The sequence below is a fragment of the Pinus tabuliformis genome, chromosome 4_1, assembly GCF_031772625.1.
Source record: "Pinus tabuliformis cultivar Carrire ecotype Pingquan chromosome 4_1, CPIR1, whole genome shotgun sequence".
NCBI classification, from domain to species: domain Eukaryota; kingdom Viridiplantae; phylum Streptophyta; class Pinopsida; order Pinales; family Pinaceae; genus Pinus; species Pinus tabuliformis.
Window position 1 is genome coordinate 482,599,012 of NC_142303.1, and position 24,596 is coordinate 482,623,607.

Sequence of the window (24,596 nt, forward strand, 5' to 3'; positions counted from 1 at the left end):
AAGAACATTTAAAGCATGTTAAGCAGACATTATATGTTTTGAAAAGAGAGAAAATTTATGTTAAACTCTCCAAATGTGAATTTGGCGAAACCTCTCTAAATTATTTGGGTCATATAGTAGGGGGAGGTGAATTGAAAATAGATCCCTCTAAAGTGGCAGTCATTGTAAACTAGCCTAAACCCAAGTCTGCTTTAGAAGTCAGAAGCTTCTTAGGAGCAGCACAGTATTGGAGGAAGTTCATTTCAAATTTTTCCTCAATTGTAGCTCCCTTACATGCTTTGACAGGATTGAACAAGGTGTTTCAGTGGGGAGGCAAACAGCAGAAAGCCTTTGACACATTGAAAGAAAAAATTAGTATAGCACCTGTACTAGCACTGCAAGATCTACAAAGAGCATTTGAGATCCAAACTGATGCCAGTGACTATGCCATGGGAGAAATGTTGACGCAGCACGGTAAACCCATATGTTATCATTCTGAGACTTTTAATCCTGCAGTAGTCAACTATCCTACCTATGATAAAGAATTGTATGCATTAGTTCAGAGTGTGAAAAAGTGGAAACATTACTTAATGGGAAAAGAAATAGTAATACATACTGATCATCAACCACTTCAATATCTACACTCCCAAACTAAGTTGCAACAATCAAGACATTATAGATGGATGGGTTTTCTACAAAAGTTTCATTTAGTCATCAGATATAAAAAGGGCATACATAACAAGGTTGCAGACATGTTATCTAGACCCATTATAAATGTATCTACCATACTTAATCATAATTATGTGCTGCATGAAAGCTAAATAGAACAATATGCTCAGGATATGGACTTTAAATATGTATATGCAACTTTGAGTCAAGGCAAAAGAGTAGAAGAATTGGACTATCATGTGAAGGACCGACTCTTATATCATTGTGGGAAACTTTGCATTCCACAAACTGAGAGAGCAAAGATAATTAGGGAAGCACACACTTCTCTAATATTAGGTCACTTTGGGGTAAGTAAAACAGTTGCACAGCTGCAAAGGTTCTGCTATTGGCCAAGAATGAGTGAGACAATTTCTAGATATGTAAAAGGGTGTGCTATGTGTGCTAAAAGCAAGCCCAGCAACAAAAAACTAGGCTTGTACACTCCATTGCCAGTTCCTTCTCACCCTTGGGAAAGCATTTCCATGGATTTTGTTGGAGGACTCCCTAGATCTAGGAAAGGTCATGATTATCTATATGTTGTTATGGATAGGTTCAACGAAATGTGTATTTTGATACTCTGTAGTAAACAGATTATAGCTGAACAAACTGCAAAATTATTCTTTGAACATGTATGGGTTCATTTTGGATGACCCACTTCTATTATATCTAATCGAGACACCCGATTTGTGGGAAAGTTTTGGTCCGGTCTGTGGGAACTAATGGACACCAAATTAAAGAAAAGCACAACTTTTCATCCACAAACAGATGGCCAGACAGAAGTAGTTAACAGGACAGTGATCTAGTTACTGAGATAATATTGCAACAAACACCCTAAGGTTTGGGATGAACACTTGTGTTATGTGCAGCATGATTACAATAGAGCCAAATACTCTTCTACCCAGAGATATCCTTTTGAGACCTGCTTTGGCTTCATACCAAGGTCTCCCTTGGATTTTGTTTTTGGTAAAGATACCATGGTTGATGGACACAGTGATGCGGACAAGGCAACTAAGTTGATTGAACAGATCCAAGAGATCCACTAGGCAGTATAGGAACAACTAGAAAAGAGCTAGGCCAGGTACAAGGCTAGGCATGATAAGCATCAGATGGAGCATAGTTTTCAAGTTGGAGACCAAGTCTGGCTGTATATCAATAAGGATAGGATGGAAGGTGAAGGCAAAAAGCTAAAACCTATCAGGTATGTACCCTTTAGGATACTTGAGAAGATTGGTGAGAATGCTTTTGGCCTTGATCTGCCAGCTTACATGCACATCTACTTAGTCGTGAATGGAAATTGCTTGAGGTTGTTTGAACCCTTAATGATTGAGGACCCTGAAGAGGAGAGTCAATTGCCTTCTATTGATGACCTGCTACCTAAATATCTTAATGAGTTGCAGGAAGATACAGTGTTGGACAGGAAGGTAAGGATGATGAGCAGTGGACAGGTGTAATACCTCAGGATTGGGCTTAAAGGCTCGAAGCCGAGCAGTGCGAAGTGGATTGAGATTGGACAAGTGAGACAACAATTTCCTCACTTAGTCGATGCTTGAAGAAAACCAACTTTCAGTGGTCCAAAAGCTTTTCTGTTTGGAGGTCGTGACCCAAATCAGATCCATAAATGACTATCATAGAACCATGACTTTATCGGGACGAAACAAATCTCAAATGAAATCCAAAACAGCAATCAAAAACACCCTGAACCAGTGGCCATGGCAGCTGGCATGGAACAATGAGGACATCGGTCAAAGCGCACTGACCAAGGCCCATGGAGACTGTGCAGGAGGTCGATGTAGCCCTTGGAAACCCCAGATTGGGAAAAGGAGATAGTTTTCGATACGCGATTGCTCGGCGAACAGGGCTGAAATGGAAGAGCCTTAAGCACTCGGTCACGTTGGGAGCCAGAGGACCATGGGCAGAAAAACAAAAAACCCCATCGTACAAAGGTGGGAACAACAACCTGGAAACTGGTGGTTTGATCGGGGCACCCTTGAATGGTAAGAGGTTTAGGAGAAAGTGGAGAGATCACACTCAGCGATCGAAGCGTGGCAGTGGAGGTGAGAGAAAAACTTTCGTGATCACGCATTATCAGTAGATCAAGTCAACCGTGCTCGACGTGCGTATGACAATGGATCTGGAGGAGCCCAGATCGGACGGCTAGGATTACACCCGATAGATAGAAGCAAAATCGACAGGGAATTAAGTCGCGATTTAAGGGGATTTGGAATCCGTTGACTGCCATGATGGAGGAAGAACGTATCCACAGCATAACGGAAGAAATGAATTGATGAGTGGGCTAGTGCTGTTCCAATGAGGACATGTGGCTACTTCCTAAGCATTCTTGCTGACACCGAATGGGGAATTCCAAGAACACATGTGGAAGGAGGATCGACGCAAGAAAGAGAGGAACCGAATAGGTATGGAGACTGAATGGCTAAAGCCATGAACATAGACAGTTGAACAGATATAGAGAGAGACCGAAGAGTCCAAGCGACCGAAAGAGAGATAGTGAACATTGAACCCTGGGAGGAGGATTGAGCACAGAGAGCAGTAAAGCCAAGCAGAGGAGACAGAGGGGCGAGCTGACCACAGGTAGCATCGGGCACTAGAGAGCTTGAAGAATCAAGTCATCCCATATAGGAATCTCTCCGGATTGAGCACCATAGTGAGATCTTTCCACTGTAGACCGAGGGTCACAAAGCTGGTAGGAAGAACGAGAGTCTGTGTACTCCGAGTGGCTTGGGGAATCCAAGAACCACCTTGCCAAGCAAAATCTACTTCAGGTGAACTCACTTTGAGTCCCTGTATTGTAATTTCTCTGCTGAAAGACACAATAAAACGAGGCCACCACTAAAGTTGTACTGGAGACGTAGCCCTGAAGAATAGGGTGAACTCCTTATTAGAAGCTGCTTGTGTCTTTGTGTTGCTTACTGTGTTTCTCTGCTGTCTTTCCATTTATTTTCTGTGTATTGGTAATTTGATCAATTCGTTGTTTCAATAACACAGAGCACACACACCAGCACATGGGACTGTAATACCTTTTGTTTAATAAATCTTCAATTGAGGTCACACATAGGGTGATTATTAGATCACAACTAGGTCAAATTCATGCTCAATGGGCTCCTCATCATGCAAAGAAGCCTCATGATGTCATGGTGATCCTTGTTCTGTTGATGTAGTAGGCTTGATGCCTTCCTCAATTTGAGGAGAAAACATAGGCCTTTTTCTTGTATGATATGTCTTTTTCACTAGAGTCCTAGGTGCCTTTGAAACCTCATCATGTTTGCTTGATGACCCCACCTCCATGGGACATATTGACGTGGTTTGGTGCTAGCTTGGTGAAGTGGTTATATGTGTTTTCAAGGCTACCTGAATGAAAGTGTCCCATGTCATGTTCTTCTTTGTCAACTGATGGAGTAGTATAACCTTTATCAATCTATGGTGAAAGAGGCTAGGATAATGCACTTTTCCTTTCAATGGCACCCTTTCAGACATTTTGGTTAGGCTCCTATACAAGTAGCTTGGCAAACTTAGAGACTTGGCAGCTGTAATGTGTATGAGTAGTCTTATGTGCCATTGATATAGCCTGGAAAATTCACCCACACATGTGAAGAAATTCATGACAACCTTCATCAATGGTGCATATCTCTCCAACAATTATCTGAATGGGAAAACATGTGAGTGAGCTCCTTTGCATTGTGATTTCAAGTAGGATTTGTACTCTTCTAGGTCTAGCTTCATGCCTTTAAACCAATTTTCACCATGGTCTGGTATGCATGAAGCTTGAGAGATGGCATCCACTGAAAACATGAAATCAGTCCATGCAATGGTGACCTTGTCTTCCTTCAAGGTGAGGGAAAATATACATGTGAGATGGTGATGGTAACCTACTTCCTCCACTCTTTGACAAAACCCTGAACAATTGACATCTTCAAAGAATTTCATGACAAACGGGGAGGAGGTGATTTCATTGCAATTAGAGGGCTCAAACCTCAGTATCTTTCCCCCTTGTTGTACTTCCTCTTCTCTGATGGTGATGAGTCAAGCACCATACTTCAAACCCTAGGTGAAAGGCAAGCAAGAAAATGAAATTTGTTGCTGTGAGGGAATGAGGTGGTACGATGGACATAGGAGTTGCCTGAATTTGTAAGGAAATTTGGGAGGGTAGGGGATGATGTCACTGAGAAGGGAAAAAGGAATTTTGGGAAATGAGTGAAGGAAGGGGGTGGAAAAGGCCAAAACATAGGCCTATCCTAGAAAGAGATAGGGTAGATTAGGGTTTAGAGGAAAATGATGGAAAATGAGGGGATAAGTCTTTGTGATGGATGTAAATGGTGTATTAGATGCAAACAAAGGTGTAGGGACAAGGAATCTAGGGTTTATGGCAACAACTAATCATTTGAGGATCAAAACCATGAAAATCATGTAAACCCTAGAAGAAGAAGTATTTGATCATTTGCTTGACATATGAGGCAAAGGAGGACATGAAAATGATAAAACTTACTTGTTATAGAGCATAGAGGATGAAATGACTGAAGAGGAGCTATGCAAAATGAATTTTGGTGGTCAAACAACAATTTTGGACAACTCTGGCGGTGTGCAGCGTGTTGTCTAGGTGCGCAATGAAGGCTCTCTATGCGCTGCGAGAGTTAATTTTTGCGAGTGAGGCCTATGGAATCAAAATTTTGCTGCAAAGGGGAGGGGGAAGCTCGATGCTAGGATGGTAGACAAGTGCAAATGAGTGTGAATGAGATGCTCGATGTGCTTTTATAATTTGCTTTTGTTGTCCAAGTGATTTATGAGGTAGGATGGCCCACCTCACCAATTCACTTTCCTTTTGAGTTTTTTAGCCTTAGGAGATATTCCTGTAACTTTAAAACCTTATGAACATAATTAGATATAAAAACATAAATTACATTTGAAATCAAGTGTTATTGAACAAATTTACTTATTGCTACTCCTCATTTGCCGATTTATACATGAAATGACTAATTTTTTGGCCTTAACCCTAATGACCTAATGGTGACACTAAGATGAATGGAGACCATGATGATGTGACTGAAGTGATATTAATTATTTTTTCATGATGGTAGACTCAACTGGGTGATGAAAGTGACCGGCATATGAAATTCTTGAGAGCGTGGAAATAGCCCTAGAAACACTAGCTAGTGACCAAATTTTTGTTTGAAGACTCATTGAAATGAAAAAAAATTGACTTGACACCCTAATAACACATTGTAATATCATATTTGATCATTGGTGACAGGATGAACTGATGACACTAACATCCTCACAAATAACCTCATTTTTTTTGCAACTTGGGAACCCGACCAATTCATTGGCAAAACAATATTGTGCCCAATGTCCAAAGTCTCCCTTTCTCTGAAATTATGTTGTCCACACCTTATCACAACCATAGGCTTTCCTCCTGCAATTCCTATTCTGAACTTCTCCTAAAACACTTCATCCTTGGGACACCTGGAAATCACTAACACTCCTTGGCAAACACTCTTATTTGTTCATCTCCAAGCATTTTGACCTAGTTCTCCCTTGTGCTCCCTTCACTGTCCCTAACACTCATCACCATCCATTAACATTTTTTGCCATGTGTTAGCACACCTTTTCATTCCTTGGCATGCCCTAGCACAACTTAGCTATCATGCCCTCACAACTATCCTTACTTTTTATTAGTCTTGGTCAGAATCCAACCAATTTATGGCCCGACTACAACAACTTAACCAAGTCATAGTCACTACAGTTAGACTATGCCTTGTTCACCTAAGAATTGCATATAACACATCTTAGGCTACTCCTGTCCAATCTCAACTCATCCCACTTAAAAAGTTACCAATTCAAGGCTCACGTCCAACCATGGCCATAAAACAACTAAGAAACACAATTTACATCTTGACATGCCATAACACATCGCACATCTAACAATCCCTTAGCCCTATGTGGTGTGCGTTAGCATCCCATACATTTTTGGCATTATTTGCACTTCCTAGCACACCTTAGCACTCTCTGACATGCCCTGGCACTCTACCATGCCTTAGCACGGTCTGACATATAACCTTGTCACTCCCTCCCTCGAACACTTGGAAATGGTTGACACTCCCTATCAAACACTCTTATCTCTTCATTTCCATGCATTTTTAACTAGTTCTCCCTTGTGTTTCTATGGCACTCCCTAACATTCGCTAACATGCATTGAAACACCCTGACACATGGCACATCTTGGTATGTTTCCTTGGCACTGTAGAATTCCTTCGCACTACCTAACAAATCTTGTTGATTCCTCCTTACCACACCTGGAAATCACTAACATTCCCTGTCACACACTCTTGTTCATTCATTTCCATGTATTTGAAACTACTGATCCCTTTTATTTCCTTTGTACTCCATAACACTCCCTGGCATGAGTTCACACACCCTAGCACCTGGCACATCTTGGCATGTTTCCCTAGCCTCTAACATGCCTTAACACTGCCTACCATACATTGTTACTCCCTCATCACACCTATATCTCACAGACACTTCCTATCACAAACTCTTATTTGTTCATTTGCATGCACTAATTTGAACTAGTGCTCCCTTGTGTTTCGCTGGCACTCCCTAACATGTCCTAGCACATGTTGACACACCCTGGCACCTAGAACATCTTGGTTGCATGTCATCCTAGTAATCTAGCATGACTTAGCGCAACCTATCATACCATGTCACTCCCTCCTTAGAACACTTGGCACTCACTGACACTCCTTGTCACACACTCTTATTCATTCATTTCCATCCATTTTGACCTAGTGCTCCCTTATGTTTCTCTAGCATTCCCTAACACTCCTTAGCATGCATCGGCACACCTTGGTGCTTGGCACATTTTGGTATGCTTCCCCATAACTTTATCATGCCTTGGCAGTAATGCAGAGCATACCTTCTCATTCCATCCTTAGCACACCTCAAACTCGTTGAACGTAATGTTCCAAACTAGGAAAAATAGTGCTATGCAAAGCGGATAAAAAAAATAACACCATAAAATTAAATCAAACCATCAGACCAAAAAATTGTCTGGAATGTGTTAGAATTCCTTTTCATTCCTTACCATGCCTTAGAACTACTTAGCTATCATGCCCTCACAACTACCCTTACGTTTTTTGCAACATCGGAATCCAACAAAATCCTACCTCAATTATAACAACAACTTAACTATAACAACAACTTTACCAAGTTACAATACTACAACTAGACTATGCCTTGTTCACCTAAGAACATCCTATAAGTCATCTTAGGCTACTCATGTATAATTTCAACTTATCCAACTTAACAAGTTATGAAGACAAGGCTCACATCCAACCATGGTCGTAAAATTAAACAACTAAGCAAAAAATTTTACATCTTGACATGACATAACATCTGGCACACCTAATAAACCCTTGGCACTATGTAGTACGTGTTAGTATCCATGCATTTCTTGGCATGCTTTGTCACTCCCTAGCACTCCCAGACACTTAGAACACCTCGTACTTGCTAGATAACACTCTCTGTCACACTCTTGTTCATTCATTTCCATGCATTTAAACTATGCTCCCTTGTGTTTCCCTGGAACTTGGCCCTAACACTCCCTAGCATGTGTTGGCATCACACCCTGGCACTTGGAACTTATTGGCATGCCTTAGCACTTGGCATATCTTGGCATGCCTAAAATTCCTTAGAAATTTCTACCATGTGTTAGCACTTCTTGCCATTCCGTGGAACACCTTGACACTCCCTAGTTGTCATGCCCTCATAGATAACCTTACTTTTTGCGACTTGGGAACCCAGCCAAGTCATTGACAAAACAATGTTATGCCCAACCCAGATTCTCCCTTTGTCTCCAACTACTTTGTACACAGCTTATCACAACAATATACTTTCTTCCTTCAAGTAGTATTCTGAACTTATCATAACAAACTTTGTCCCTGGGACACCAGGAATTTGTTGACACTCCTTGGCACACTACACTCTTTTTTGTTCATTTTAAGCATTTTGACCTTGTTCTACCTTGTGATGCCTTGCCACTGGGTAGTATACATTTTCACTCCATCCTTAGCACACCTGGAATGCACTAAAAATTAATTTCCATGCATTTGAAATGAGTGCTCCCTTTTGTTTCCCTTGCACCTGGCCCTCACACTCCTTAGCATGCATGGATAAAGTATTTGAAAAATTTGTCGATATCCTACTATCTAGGGTTTGTTTCTTGACTCACTAAAAATGTGATAATTGAAGATCTAATTATGGGATATGATAGAAAAATCCTCAAACTTCATTATCCAAATATATTTGAAGTCAACCATGCCAAGTTGGAGGTCCACCAAGTTGAATTTCAAAAATCTTTAGAACCCTGTTAGCAATTATGGCCTCGAAAAATTGTGAAAACTATGTCTCAAAGTGCCACTTGTAACTCCAAGACAGTAACCGTTGTGTAAACAATCAAAGAGGATTTTGTTTTTGGGTATTTTGTGAAAAAAACCTCCTCCCATTTTCAAAAATACTTTCCCATTTGTTCAGAATCCAAGATTGAAGTTGGTCACATAGAAACAGAACAAATCCTCACAGAAGCACAACAAATAGTTGACTTGAAATTTTCATGACTTGAATGAGGTTTTGAATGTTGTTGAAGAATTGTGAATAAAATTGTAGATGTCCACTACACCCTGGAGCCTTTAAACATGAAAAAACATCATTTTAGCCGCTTCAAACTTGATTCCAAAACTGACCATCCAGAAGCACAGCGAAAAGAGCAGCAAGGAAGACAAACTCATATCTCTTCACTAAAACCTCCTTTTGTTTTCCAAAATTCATCTCCATTTGTTCATAATAAACACTCATAAGCTTCACATGAGTACATGAATGCATGAAACACCTTGATATTTAAGCTCTTTAATAATTGTGAAAAGGGTTTACAAATTTCCATCATGGTGAAATTTTGTTCTTGATACATTTATTTCTTACATTTTTTTAACACAATTGACATTTTAACCACACCCTTATGCAAATCAAGTCATGGGAATGTGAAATGACTTGGTTCATAAGGCTAACAATTCACTATTTTTAAGATTGTCTTGATGGTTTACTTGCCTGCTTTTTTGTAGATGTATGATCACTTTTTAATTTGAAGTGCCACATCCTAACACACATAACGAGATAGTGATAGAAGCCCAATAGTGCCACTATTGGTGCACTCTGCACACAATTTAGGCAATGCACACAATTATTAAATATTTGATGTTGACATATGGAATTTCTTATTGTTTAGGGGTGATTTAAAACTTACATTGATCTCTAGTCTTAATGAAATTTTGTTTAAATACATAGTTGCTATTGTGCTCAAATGCTAATAGTATTTCTCATGGTTCATTAGTTGTAATTACACACTTTGGAATATTACAAATATATCGTTTGGGTCACAATTCTATGGTTACAAACTACCCAACTATAAATAGTGACAAATTTATGATAAATGGATGACATTTGAATGTTACAAATGTGTAAGTAGTCCACATTCAACTTTTTTGTCTTGATTTTCCTTAGTAACAACAACAAGTTTGAATATTTCATTTACTTATCATTGCAAACACATAACTCATTGTCATTGCAAGCATAGTTAATACTATTCGTGTATGATCTCTTAATTGTCGAATGATTTCTTGATGGTGATAATGAACTCTCAATCTCCAATGCTCATGAATATCATCAATGAATCATCTAATTCCTTACTTGTATGGACACAATTTATGATTCATTTTCTATTTTTATTGTGCCATTGTATATATGCTTCACTAGCATCTCATGTTATATGGTTAATTGAGCAAGTTTTATCTTTCATTTTTCAAGTATAATTTTGTTGCATGAATAAAAATAGTTGTCTAATTAGAATCATTCAAAATTTGTTAATAATTCATGGTCTTTTTACTATTTGCACACTTATCCCTTGCTTTTTACTTCGAGAGTTAGTAGTGTCAAATCACTAGTCTTTGCTAAGGAACTTTCCTTCCTTACTCAATGACCTAGCTTAGCTTGATTTTTAAGGGTTCCCCCCTGGACAAGGATATCCTTCTTGTAGTCTAAATAGTGAGAGAATGTCATGAAGCTCACATTGGGTGGCTTTCTTGAGAGTTACCTTTTAGGCATTCTGGGTGGGGTCAAGACTTTTTTGTCTATGAGAGTGTTTGAGTGGAGACGCATTAATATAGAAAATGCTTACAAGAAAATTAGTTTCCCTTGTTGCAGTCACCTAAAATACTTCGAAAAATCATGTTCTTCTAATAATGTGTAGTTTTGATAAATAAATAATTTATTAAAATAAAGAAAATAAGATTAATATTATTATTGTTATTTTTTGTATATGGCATAATCTACAACTAGAGCGAGCTTGTACTTACTTGAGAGGGGATCTATCATATCCACTACCACAATCACCTCCAATTGTATCCACATTGACTCACACCTGGCACACTGAGCTAATCAAAGTTTAAACCAACAACGTCATAAGAAATGCCTTAACAACCCATTCTATCATGATCTACACCATGGGGAAAATTAAAACTAACTTTTAATATTAAAAAATATAGCCATTTTATTTTATTTGAAAATCAATTTTGATATCTAATTTGAGGAAGTCGGCTCAAATAAACTCTTTTGCAAGTGAGAGGAGTATAAACAAATATTTCACTAAATTTTCAGGTTGGATGTTATGGGTAAAAATCAACATTTCGAAAGCAATGAACATGGGGCTCATATGAAACAAACAAAGGCTTCAGGTTGGCCCGATTGAAACACATGCATGTGAGATCAATAAGCCTCTCCCATTTACATAATTCTGCCAGCCATCTTTCGGCCATCTTCCCATGCCTGCCCGAATCCTTTGTTTTTGCACTTCAAATTGTTGGGATTCTAAGGTGTTTTTCACTCTCCTTGTTTTTCTCTCTTTTTCGCAATTCAGTTTTCTTGCTTTATTTTTTGAGTTCTTCCTCTACTTTTATTTTCTCGTCGAAATTTCAGCTCTCATTGAGAGGGGTTTTCCGTCATGGTATAACTGTGTGGACTGGAATTGGTTGATCATGAGGGAAAAAATGATTAAACTGTAGATGCCATGAATTTGGGTTTTGGGTGCTTTGGTGGTAAACCCTAGGTGTTATAAATCATAGATTCTTCCTTGATAATTGACATTGTTTGACAACTTGGCACTGTTTCTGCAATGGTAGAACCTAGCTGATCCAGATCTCTATGGTGGGGCTGGATTTTTGATAGATCTGTGTGTTTTGTGCCCCCAAAGCCCGACATCTCAACCACCTGAGTGATTTCATATTATATCAATGCTTATAATAGCAATTGAACTACAGACAACTAGTTGGGAACTACCAATTCCATGTCTTCCATATTCGTTATATTGTGGAATTCCCCCAGTGTACTAGTGTAGTCATCCTTCGCCGATGGACTGTTTTTACAATTTGAATTCACATTGTTGTGTCCATTGCATGATTGATTCTTCCACCCTTACAAATCCGTAGTCCACGCTATTAAATCATGCAATAGTTCATCTTCTGTGCAATCCCTGCATTTTGGGTCCTGAGTAGACGAATCACAGAATTTGTGTCAAACAATCGTTGGATACAGACAAAACCTCTTCAATCGCATTGCTTCAAACCATAGTTACCAGTTGGATTCGAATTCCATACTATACAGTAAAAATTTGAATAAGAAATTTTCAATTCAAACAAAATTCAACATCCTACATCTTAAAGGTTAACAAATATGTAGTTTTCTTTCTATAACAACCATTGTTTTTTCTCATTTCTTTCCATTAATTTTGAAATTTAAATAATTTCTATTAATTTTGACAAATATAAACAATTTTAAAATTACAATTCACCAAAAAAAACCATATTTCACTCCCTCCAAAAAAATTATTTTATTTTCAAAATTTAAAACTTTAATGCAAAATCTAAATTTGAAATATTAAAAATATATAAAATTTCTCCTTATATAAACCTATTAAAAAATTAAATTATTAAATTTAATAATTAATATATAATTAAAAATTAAATATAAAAATATATAAAATTTCTTTAATATAAATATATTTAAAATTTTAATTAATTTGCATTACACATTGAATTTTTTGACTTCACAACTCAGATTTTCCTATCGGGCGGTCATTTATTTTGGCTTTAGCGCTCAAGGGTTTAAGCATGTGGAGATAGCATAAACTCTCTAACTAAACTTCCTTACAGGCACACGATAAGTTATTCCTGTAAACCGATAGGTTGTGGTATAGCCATGTCTGTTACTTCCTATTTTGGAGGCACAACAGATCCAAACTCTGTGTGTAGTGATCTTCTCAGGTTCGCAAACATGGGTCGCCCTATTCGTGCACAGAGAAAGGAGCAGGCTCCATGCTCAGATCCCACACCCATCCCAGGAAGGGACCTGCAGATTTGGGAAGTCTCGACTATGGCGAGGACAATGGCTACATAAGGGTAATTTTCACGGACGTAATGCACGACCCTGGCCGCGGCGCTCCCCTCTGCAAGGTGACCTTCGGACGCCCATTCCGTTACAAGCATCAGAAAGAGCTCTTATTAGTGGCCGAAGGTATTTACACGGGACAGTTTCTTTACTGCTGAAAGGAAGCCAATTTGACTGTGGGTAACTTGTTTCCCTTAAGATCTATTCAGGAGAGAGCCATTCTCTGCAACATGGAACAGAATGTCGGTGATCAGGTTTCATTTGCTAGGGCTTCTGGAGACTAAGCCATCATCGTCAGCCACAATATTGATAACGGCACTACCAAGGTGAAGCTTCCCTCTAGAGCCCTGTTCTAATTTAAAAGAAGAAAATCCAAGAAATTGTATTCTATTTTAAAGGATATGTTCGTCATTTTTAATTTTATATGAAAATCTTAAAAACCCTATTCTATTTCAAAAAATGAAAATCCTAGAAACACTATTCTCGGATAGAATAGACCACGCATATTTCCCTAGAAACCCTATTGTCAGATAAAATAGACCATGTTAGGGCCATTCATTTCGCCTTTTCAATCCTATTATACATAAATCTATAACCACCAATTACTCGGGAAGTGTTCGATAGTAAGCAGTGGTATGACCATTAATGTAACAAAGTGCACAAGAAGGTGGAATCTGGGATTAAGGAGGTATGTACGAGAATATGTACGAGCAAATCGAAGGTCAGAAACATAGATCTATATTTCAAGGTGCGTAATAATGTTGACACTAGCTTTATCTTGATACTAAATTGATAAATTGCTGACAGAGGCAGTGCAGTGGTAGAAGAAAAGAGAGGCGGTGTGATGGATTTGCCCATATCTTTTAGGAGGATATTTACTAAGGCTGAATCGGGGGAGGGGCTGATGGATTTTATTTTAACCAATGCTGACAGGAATCCTAGGCCAGGTCCCATCTAGGTCTATTTTTTCAAGAAATCAACACAGGCGCCAGAAATCTATATTAATCTTATGCAAATAGATGAGTCCTTATCTAGACCGAAGCAAGTATGGGTATTTCCCCTCCGAAAATAACTCAGCGGCTTTGCAAAAACATAATTGGAAGCTATCGGGAGGGGCTCAAATTTTTCTACTGGGCAAATTTATGTATTAGAAATTTCTACATCCTTCTCAAAATGAGACAACTTTATGGATTAAAAATTTCTACATTCTTTTCAAAATGGATTTTCAAAGGTCTGTAGTTTTAAGGAATCAATACAGGTGTCAAAAATTTGTATCAGTATTAAGCATATAGATGAACCCTTATCTAGACCGAGGGAAGGGAAGTATGTGTATTTACCATCGGAAAATACCTCAGCGGTTTTGCAAAACCATAACTTGGAAGCTATAGGGAGGGGTTCTGATTTCCCTTATTGGCCAAATTTATGGATGAAAAACTTCCACATGCCTCTCAAAATGGATTTCAAAGGTTCGTGGTTCCTCTGTAAGGACGGGCTCTCGTTTTATTATTGGATCATTGGGTTTGATCCGAGAATGATCTGTCCATACGCTCTCTAGTTGGGATCAGATTGGAACACCTCGGTTTCAAATTTCAGAACATATATTATTTTAAGCTCTCAGAGGCTAGGCGAGGTTCAAATTACTAAAGACATTGTTTAAGCTCAAAAGCCAGGGAGATCAAGCTTTCCCTTTCAGGAAATATTTGTTGTCTTAACGATTTTTGCATCCTTATCAAATATAACATGGCAAAAGGACCTCGGTAGGGCAGGACTCTTCATGCAGGATTGGATACTTGACCCAAAATTGGATGTACCCATAAACACTCCAGTCTGAATCAGATTGTACTACCACCCTTTCCTTAGAACTTGCGAATTGTAAGGATGATGTTCTTATAGCCAGTTGGCTTTATTAAGCCAACTAGGATAATGATGGAACACAAGTTGAATTCCTTTTCTAGATATGTGCAAACATTTATCTAAACAAAGAAAGCCTATCCTCAAGAATTACTCTTTTCATCAGAGAAAATAGGCATCCTCATAAACTGCAGTATTAGCGAATTTTGTGAGCATGACCATATGGAGTTCAAATGCCCAAAAGGATGAGGAAGGATTATCGAAGCTTTAGGTAAAGGGAATTTGTCAAACTTTCAGCCACGCAAACCCAAAAAAAAACTCAGTGGATTTGGAAGGACATAGATAACTTCCAAGCCTAGAAAGATTCCAAGACATGGAAATGTTAACAGAATATGAGTTGTCAAAACCTCTGGGCTTCTAAAAGCACTAACAGGGTGAACCTTCCCTCTTTAAATTAGAACAGGGCTTCTAATTGAAAACCCTATCAGAAAGTTGACCAGAAAGCACCAATTTATCCGGCATCTCATTGATTGAAGGGTCATATAATCTTAAAGTTTTCCCATTTTATTTCTTATTTAACTTAAATTCAATTTAAATTTAATCGAACATTATAATTCCTTTCTTTTAAGGAATAAATTTTTAACCAACATTTTTGCAGTTCTAAGTGGTAAAAGAGTGTCAATGATGCGTAGACGTGTTCCACCACAGGGATTCAGAAATTGTGTACAGGTGCTATGGTTTGCCAATGGATCACAATGTTTGTGCCGTGCATCTATGATTGACTGAAGAAGGTTTGGCTAGGGAATTTCAAGTACATTCGATTTCAGGAAAATAATAATCATTACATTCGTGATTTCTCATATTATTGGGCGTACTTCTCGGTTTTGATGAATTCTTTAAATTTCACAATCCATTGCTTTCTAATTTTTCAGAGTATTTCTGGAAATCTATTAAATTAGTTTAACTTTTGGTATACTTATGAATTTCTTTGACACAATACGCATGAACTAAATTTTCTTTTGAGTCTTCAACCTTTTAACGGTTTTTTGTGATATTTTTATATTATCTTAAATTTTGATATATTTTATAAAAAAATTGTTATGGTATTCATCTACTTTTCAGGGCTCTTTTATAAAAACTTTATGCTGATATATTTGATGAAAACGTGGTTTAAGATATTTATGTCCAAGAATTCAAAAACAGATAAGCAATTGATACCTCTGCCTTCAACGATGCCTTTTATCTAGTGGTTCCTGTATAGTTGATGCCTCCACTTCTGCCCGTGGCTCCCTGTAAACTATGTCGACTAAAGCTCGACTATCTATCTCTACCGCCCATGATTCTGTTGCCTGTGTAGCCATATCTACCCATCATTCCATCAGTCGTTTTGCTAGAAAACAGTGACAACAAAAAAGCTAGCAATAGGTACAACAACTATTTTTGTATTATATTATGTCTTATGTTTGATTCTATCAAAATAATATATTATCATTTTTCTCTTTTTTACGTTTCCAGGCGATCATTTTTCTTTTTTCAATTATTTTCGCCCTTGAAAATTTACCAGTGAGCTTTCCCTTTTTTAAAATGAACTTAATAATTAAATATAAATACATGTTCTAAACAAGTCTAAAATATCTCTTTAGATAAATAAATATTCTAGAGCGCAAAGATTTAATGAATAACAATATAGATAACAGAACATGAAAAATAAATAGTACAAAATATCCAAAGAGATGCATTACCACATATTACCCATATTTGTTACTACTAAGAAGAGGAAACGATTATAACGGGTTGATAATTTAAAAAGAAAAGAAACGAGTAATATGGCATTCGATCATGCATAAGGGCATGTATTGTAAGAAACATCGCACAAATTTTCTTTCGTATTGCATGAAATATATACAATGTCTCCAACCTAATATACAATGATAAAATGCCAAGAATCCCACTAAGGAAAGAAAAAAGTTCTGTAATAATTTAAATGAGAAAAGATTTTAACAGTAGGGTCAATATCACTTTACAAAAAAGTTCTTAAGTACTGATAATTTCCAAAAGAAGTAAGGAATTAGGGTCATTTTATAAAGACAGTAAGTGACAAATTTCTATTGTAGGAACAAACCCTAAGTTAAAAGTGAGCTAAAATTAAGAATAATCTTAGAGACATAATTATTTAGCTAATTGGTTGTAATCTTTATTAATACAAATACTTAGGAATTGTAATAAGGAGAAGCTTTGGAAAGCTAGTTTGGAAGCTTATCGATATGGAGGCTCTATTAAATCAATTAAAATAACCCCAAGCACTCAAACCATAATGATGCATGAAAACCCTAGAGAAGGGTATTGGCCTCATGGTTGAGAATCCTAGACATAAACAAAGAACTCTTAAGGAGTCAAAGAACCTCTTCATAAGTATCTTATGGAATATAGCAAAAGTAGATATGGTTTCTCTATAGGGAGAGAGTCAAAAGTGTAAGGAATAAAAAATGTTAAATAAGAAGAATTCATATAAACTGAGTCATTATCTAAAATAAGGTCAAATATAACCATCATAAACAAGTAAAGTGTGTTTAGTGGAAGAAACCAAATATAACTTGGGAAAAATACAAGTCCAATACATGGTGTCCTACCCTATAATTAGAATGAATAACAACAAATTAAGAAGAAGAAATTATAGCATGATTTAAAAATTGAACAAATTGTTGACTTTATTTTACCAAGTTTACATGAAATATGTCAGGTTTCAAAAGAAACTTTCTATTTTGGAGTTAAGTTTTACATTGTTTATCTGTTTGTCTTTGGTTTTGCTTTTTTTTTATGGATAATGTAACATGTTTTCTGTCAATGAAATCATAATCACAAGCTTCAAAGAAGTTAACAATCTTTAGCTAGGATGTTTAGAAGTTATCCTCTCCACCTAGATTTGAATCCTCCTTTTGACATGTGCTCCTTGTGGGCTATTTTACTCTGCAAGGAACCATTTCATCTGGATGGGGCCAAGAACAATCCTTGGGTGAATTTGATGGATTAGATTATGACTAGTCAGCCACATAGCCAAGAATTGACTCCACAAATATGTTGATACATATTATTTTTTCAAATAGATCGTGGAGTAAACACTGCAAGGAAAAACGAGCCATAGGAAAAGGTAAAATGAAGCCCTATCTTAGCTTTACACATATACATTTAACCAGTTAGAAGAACATTTACATGACTAATAGACGAATCAGCTTACATAACCTTATTGGAAGTGGCACGCCCATAATCTTTATGAATAACAGATATGCAAGGTTGCTTTTAGAAAAATGGAGTTCAAAATAAGAGAACATGATCTCATGTGGTGCTTTGTCTAGCTTATAACACCATGCATAGCAAAAACAACATAATCAACATTAACATATTTATTTAAATGACTTTAAACTAGAATATTTTGTAGTGGAAACATGAGAGCGAGGAGTGGGAGTGCTTAACTTTTATCATGATTCCATAGATCTATGTTATCTGAATGGGAATATTAGAAAGAAAAAATAATTATTTGAATGCCTCTTAAAATTTATAGGAAACATGTTAATCACACTTTAAATGTCAATTGGGGCCTTATTTTCATATTGTATGTTGAATCTTGATTCTATGTTGAATTTCAATTTTGTTATATGACTGGAAGGATAACTCTAATTGTCTCATTTTTTAGGGTGAACTTCCCTCTGGAGCTAAGAATATTGTGCCAAGTGGTTGTAGAGCTACGATTGGTCAAGTTGATGGAGGTGGAAGAACAGAAAAACCAATGCTTAAGGCTCACAATGCATACAACAAATATAAGGTCAAAAGAAACTGTTGGCCCAAGGTTTGTGGTGTGGTGATGAATCGATTTAAGCATCCTCATGGTGGAGGTAATCATCAACGTATTGGTCATGCTAGTACTATATGTTGGGATGCACCACGAGGGAAAAATGTTGGGCTTATTGCTACTAGAAGAACTAGTCGTCTATGTGGACAAGCTACATCAACAACTGCAAAGATGGATAACTAATCTTAGTTCATTTCTATTTGCAAGGATTTCATTGTCTTATTTTGGTGTTTTATTTTGTCATAATGTATCTAATGAATTCTATTGTGGATACGAGGATGTGGACATTTGTTGAATGACTTGCTTAGTCTTGGGAACCATTAAGTATGGAAGCGGATGATAGTCTCCTTGAACGATTATGCAAAATTTCCCCTATTTCATTTTGTTTATCATTCACTGTTTGTGCTAGTTTTGACATCCATTTTTAATTATTTATCTTTTGGTCACGTTATATCATTAACATTCCAAGTTTCCCAAGCCAGATAACATTTTCAGTCACTTTAGACAAGTAGTCTGTAGGATTAGGATGTTCAAAATGAGTTTTGAACATTTGTTTTGAACATTTGTCCAATACACCTTATCAATTTTGGATTGTCATTACGGGTTATCGCTTGAATTGCTATCTTGTTTGACATTTGATTGACAATGAAATGACTTGCTTTTATAAATTAGTTGTATGTTAATTTTTAAAAGTATTTCAGAAATTTGTCTTCAGTAGCCACACTTGAAACAATTGATTTCACACTACTAGGTTTAAGGTTAGGGTTATTTAATTGGTTAAAATTTCCCAATAATTATATCATATCTCAAGTGTAAGGTTTGAGTTATTTATTTGGTCAAAATTTCCCAAGATTTATATCATATCCAAGCCTTTTGAAATTCATGCCATTTGACTATAATAGATCACAACAAGGATAAGCCCTATTAAGCTCACCAAATATGTTAGTACGCTTAATAAGTCATAATCAAATGGACTTTGAATTTGATTCTTTTCCTTGACTAAAAAATATTAAGCGAACTCCTCTTAATCAAGCTCAACCCCAAGTCACACTTGAAATTTTAACATGTGAATAAGATTGGCTTGGCAACGAGTTTGACACCCAAACGGTATGTTCAAAAAAATGATCATATCCTTACACTATTAGCCCATGGACTCCCTCATTAAAGAGAATATCGTTTTATGATCTTGATAATTGGTCTATCAAAACATTGATGGGGTGAAATATGAGTTAAGGAGAAGAGGAAGTAATTTTTCTTGACATTGCCTACAATATTTTGAACTTTTGGGAGGACCTCACGTGACACTACCATCACCACACTAGCTTACCTTTGTTTGAGTTGAAAATGTCATTAGATCTCATTATATCATCTATTGTAGAGCATGAATCCAATTTACCTTTGTTTCAGTTAAAAATGTGATTAGATCTTGCTATATCATCCTTTATAGAGAATGAATCCAATTTCTCAGAGTCCATTTTCTTGAGGTATAACAAAGCTGCTTTAATTCATTAAACTTGCTTTTCATATTCTGTTTGCTCATTGTGATTTTGCAGGTCACATTTGCATTGGAAAAGGGGCATATTTAATGAAGTGTGGAAGGAGAGGGAAGCTTCAGTTCTGTCCTTTCAAACTATCTAAGGTATGTAATAAAAATTTTAAAAAATTCTCCATAGAATGTTGTGCTTTAACTTTTTCTTTTGATAATGGATTATTTATGTGATCTCCCCGCTCTCACACACAACCAGAGTCCAAACATACATGGTTTTTTGGGATATGTTGACAATGGACAAATTTAGGCTAGCCATTTATCTAGAAATTTACGTTGTAGGAGATCAGGCATTTACAGTTGAATATTTCCTTGCAAATAAATTAGAGCTGTAGAGTCAAAATCCTATTTGTTAGGCATATACCTCACTTTTAAATCAATTTATTGTTGACTTTGTATAGGCCTTCCATGGGAGGGCAAAGAGTGATCACTAACATTGCTTAATCTTTGTACAGACCAAGTAAAGATTCCAAATGTGTATAAATTAGTGGCTCCTTGGAGAATCTTAAGAGTGGCACTATTGTAGCAACAAGAAATTCATTTATTTTGAGTTCTTCATTAGTGCATTGATAGTATATTATTTATTCGATACAATACCTCAACAGTGTATGATCAAATTACAGTTAAGCCTATCATAATATTTTGACTTAACCTCTTTTAGAGGGAAACTAGAGTGTGTCAAACTTGCACGTCACAATTGTATCATGCCGAGTTTACCTAGGACATGTTTTGTGGATCTAAGAAGCAAGACACCTATTGGAATTCAAGAGGCAACAATACTACAAAGTGGGAAAGAGGTTTCATAGTTAACCTGGCTTTAACATTATGGTGTGAGTCAGATTGTTGGCAAGATGATGGATACCCCAACTTCCTTTTTATGACTGAGTGCAAGATTGAATCCTTTGACATATTCCTGGTTCAATTGCAGTTAAGTGTTGAGTTTTATCGGAAGTGCTTCACACCAATAAACTTTACTATAGTTGTTCTTGAGTCTTTGGAGGTGGTTATCTTCTCAAAGCACACACGTACAAGAAGACGAGAAATAATATGCTGACTAATTTGAAGTTATCTCCCTGTGAATAGGGTGCTCCCATACATAAATCTGACAAGTCACTCTAATTCTTTCTAGTGAAAAACTTTGGGACTTGCCATGAGTCATGAGACAATTCCAACCCCATAACTATAAATTTCTTATTTGAATATATACCCACAATATTAGAATCTGCATGAGGAGGACTCCATTCCCGTTTCGAAAGAACCTGCAATCGACTTGTACCATGCTATTTAATATTTTCTTTATTTATTCACATCCTTGGTCTATGACATAAAGATGCAACAAGAAACCTTGAATTTTCTATACTAACATTCCTAAAAATAATAAAGTATGCCCAAATCTATCATTTCAAATGATCTATGTAGCTCACCTTTTGGTTTTTCAATTATCGAAGTTGTTACCTATATTGATGATATCTTCTACAACTGATACCATAATGACCATATATGCTAGAGTGTTATCCATGTTTCTCTAAAGTTGTTTCTCCTTTAGTAGAGAAGCGATACACCGTAATTTCCATTTAGGGGAGAAGTGTACCCAGTAGCAACCTTGGCCTGTGTGCAGATGGGTTCAATGGACATTAGACTCTATCTATTGTTTTGAAGGTGTTTCTCCTTCAACAATACTTCATCTCAGTGGATTCTTCTTGGTATGCACCTTCAGTAGATGCATGTAGCTTTGGGATACATGTTGTAGATTATAGTTTTCCTATGAGGGTGTAGCAGTGATGAAAGAAGTGCATTGATTTTAGGCATATTGTGGTTGTTGTATGCAAGCCCGCTTGTTTAGTGTTTCCCAAACACAGATAGAGCCATATTCAGTATGCTTTTATAGTTTGACTTAGATGATCACTTTTCTTAATTTAGGTGTTTTTCTTAGTTTTGTTTTATGCATAGATTTAGCTTTAAGAAAAGTGCACAGTAGAGAAGGGTTATATTTCTTTGAGCGGAGGACACACTTCTAGGTAGGAGGTACTCTATTCTAGGAAGTTTTTTTCCATGTAGGTTAGGTGCTTTATCTGAGAATTCCATGAGTGGCACCATTGTACCAACAAGAAATTCATTTATCTTGAGTTATTCATTAGTGCATTGATAGTATATTGTTTATTCCATGCAATACCTCAATAGTGTATGATCAAATTACAATTAAGATTGTCATAATATTTTGACTTACCCTCTTTCAGAGGGAAACTAGGGCATGTGTCAAGCTTGCACATTACAATTGTATCATGTAGAGTTTACCTAGCACAAGTTTTGTGGATCTAAGAAGCTAGATACCTATTGGAATTCAAGAGGCAACAATACTACAAGTGGGAAAGAAGTTTCACAGTTAACCTGCCTTTCACATTATGTTTGGAGTCGTTCTGTTGGAAAGATGCTGGATACACCAACTTCCTTTTTATGATCGAGTGCAAGATTGAATCCTTCGACATATTCCAAGCTCAATTGTCATTAAGCAATGGGTTTTATCATAAGTGCTTCACATCTATAAACTTTACCAGAGTTGTTATTGAGTCTTTGGATGTGGTTATCATTTCAAAGTACACATGTACAAGAAGACGAGAAACAATATGCCCGACCAATTTCAAGTTATCTTCCTGCGAATAGGGTGTTTCCTTCCATAAACCTGATGACTAGCTCTACTTCTCTCTAGTGAACAAATTTGGGACTTTCCATGAATTGTGAGACAATTCCAACCCCATAACTATCAGTTTCTTATTTAAGGTTATATCCACTAGATTAGAACCCTCACAAGGAGAATTCCATTCCTATTTCAAAAGAACCTGCAATCAACTTATACCATGCTATTTAATATTTTATGTATTTCTTTGCATCCTTGACCTGTGACATAAAGACACAACATACTACCTTGCATTTTCTATAAGAACACTCATAAGCAATAATAAAGTATGACCAAATCTGTTATTTCAAATGATCTATGCACTTCACTTTCTGGTTTTTGAATTATCGAAGTTGTTACATATATTGATGAGATCATCCATAATCGAGGCCACAGTGACAATATATGTTAGAGTTTTATCTGTGTTGCACTAAAGGTGTTTTTTCCTCAGCATCACTACAATACATTGCAGTTTCCATTCAGCGGAGAAGTGTACCTAGTAGCAGCCTTGGTATGTGTGAAAATGGGTTGAATTCATAGTAGAATCTATCTTTTGTTTTTAAGGTGTTTCTCCTTCAACAATACTTCATCCCAGCAGATCCTTTCAATCTACGCCTTCAACATATGCATACAGCCTTGGGGTACATGATACAAATTTCAATTTTGTTGTGAGGGTATAAAAATGATGAAAGAAGCACATCGATTTAGGCATATTATGGTTGTTGTATGCAAGCATGCTTGTCTAGTTTCCCAAACTTATATGGAGCCATATTTAGTATACTTTTATGCTTTCAATTAGATGCTCACTTTTCTTAATTTAGTTGTTTTTCTTAGTACTATTTTATGCACAGATTTATCTTTAAGAAAAGTGCATAGTAGAGAAGGGTTCTATATTTTGAGTAGGGGACACTCTTCTAGGTAGGAGGTACTTTATTGTAGGGAGATTCTGTCATGCATGTTAGGTGCTTTAGCCTAGATAGAATTCCAAGTCCCTACCTCCTTGACAAATTCCCTACCAGAGAAGACATCGGTGGACAAAGTTCCAAGTCCCTAAATTTTCCAAAAACCCACCTGAACCTACTTATCTAGCCTAAAATCGTTTGCATTCCAGTGATCTCTTGGTTGTGATTTCATAGAGAGAACCCTCTCTGGTTTGGTAGGGCTAACTACCAAACTAAAATCTTGGCCTATGGTTACCTCCATCGATCTCCTCATCTACCTGGGAAATTGTGGTGGATAACAAAGGGCATGACAACGGGAGTGCCAAGGTGTTCTCGTGAATGTAAGGTTCCCAATCATGGAAAAATGTACTTCTAGTTGTGAGGTCATGACTACCAAGGTGTGTTAGGGAATGCTAGGGCATGCTAAAATGTTCCAGATAGTACGAAGACATGTCAAACAAGCTAATATGTGCCAAGTACTAAGGCATGCCAAGATGTACAAGGGTTCCAATTCCTTGCCTCCTCTTTTTGCATATTCTATCTACTTAT

The 24,596-nt window shown here is 36.8% G+C and overlaps 1 pseudogene; it reads left to right on the forward strand.

Moving 5' to 3' along the window:
- Positions 1-13,074: 13,074 nt before the first annotated feature.
- LOC149176594 (large ribosomal subunit protein uL2-like) lies at positions 13,075-19,069 on the forward strand (annotated as a pseudogene).
- The last annotated feature ends 5,527 nt before the right edge of the window (positions 19,070-24,596 follow it).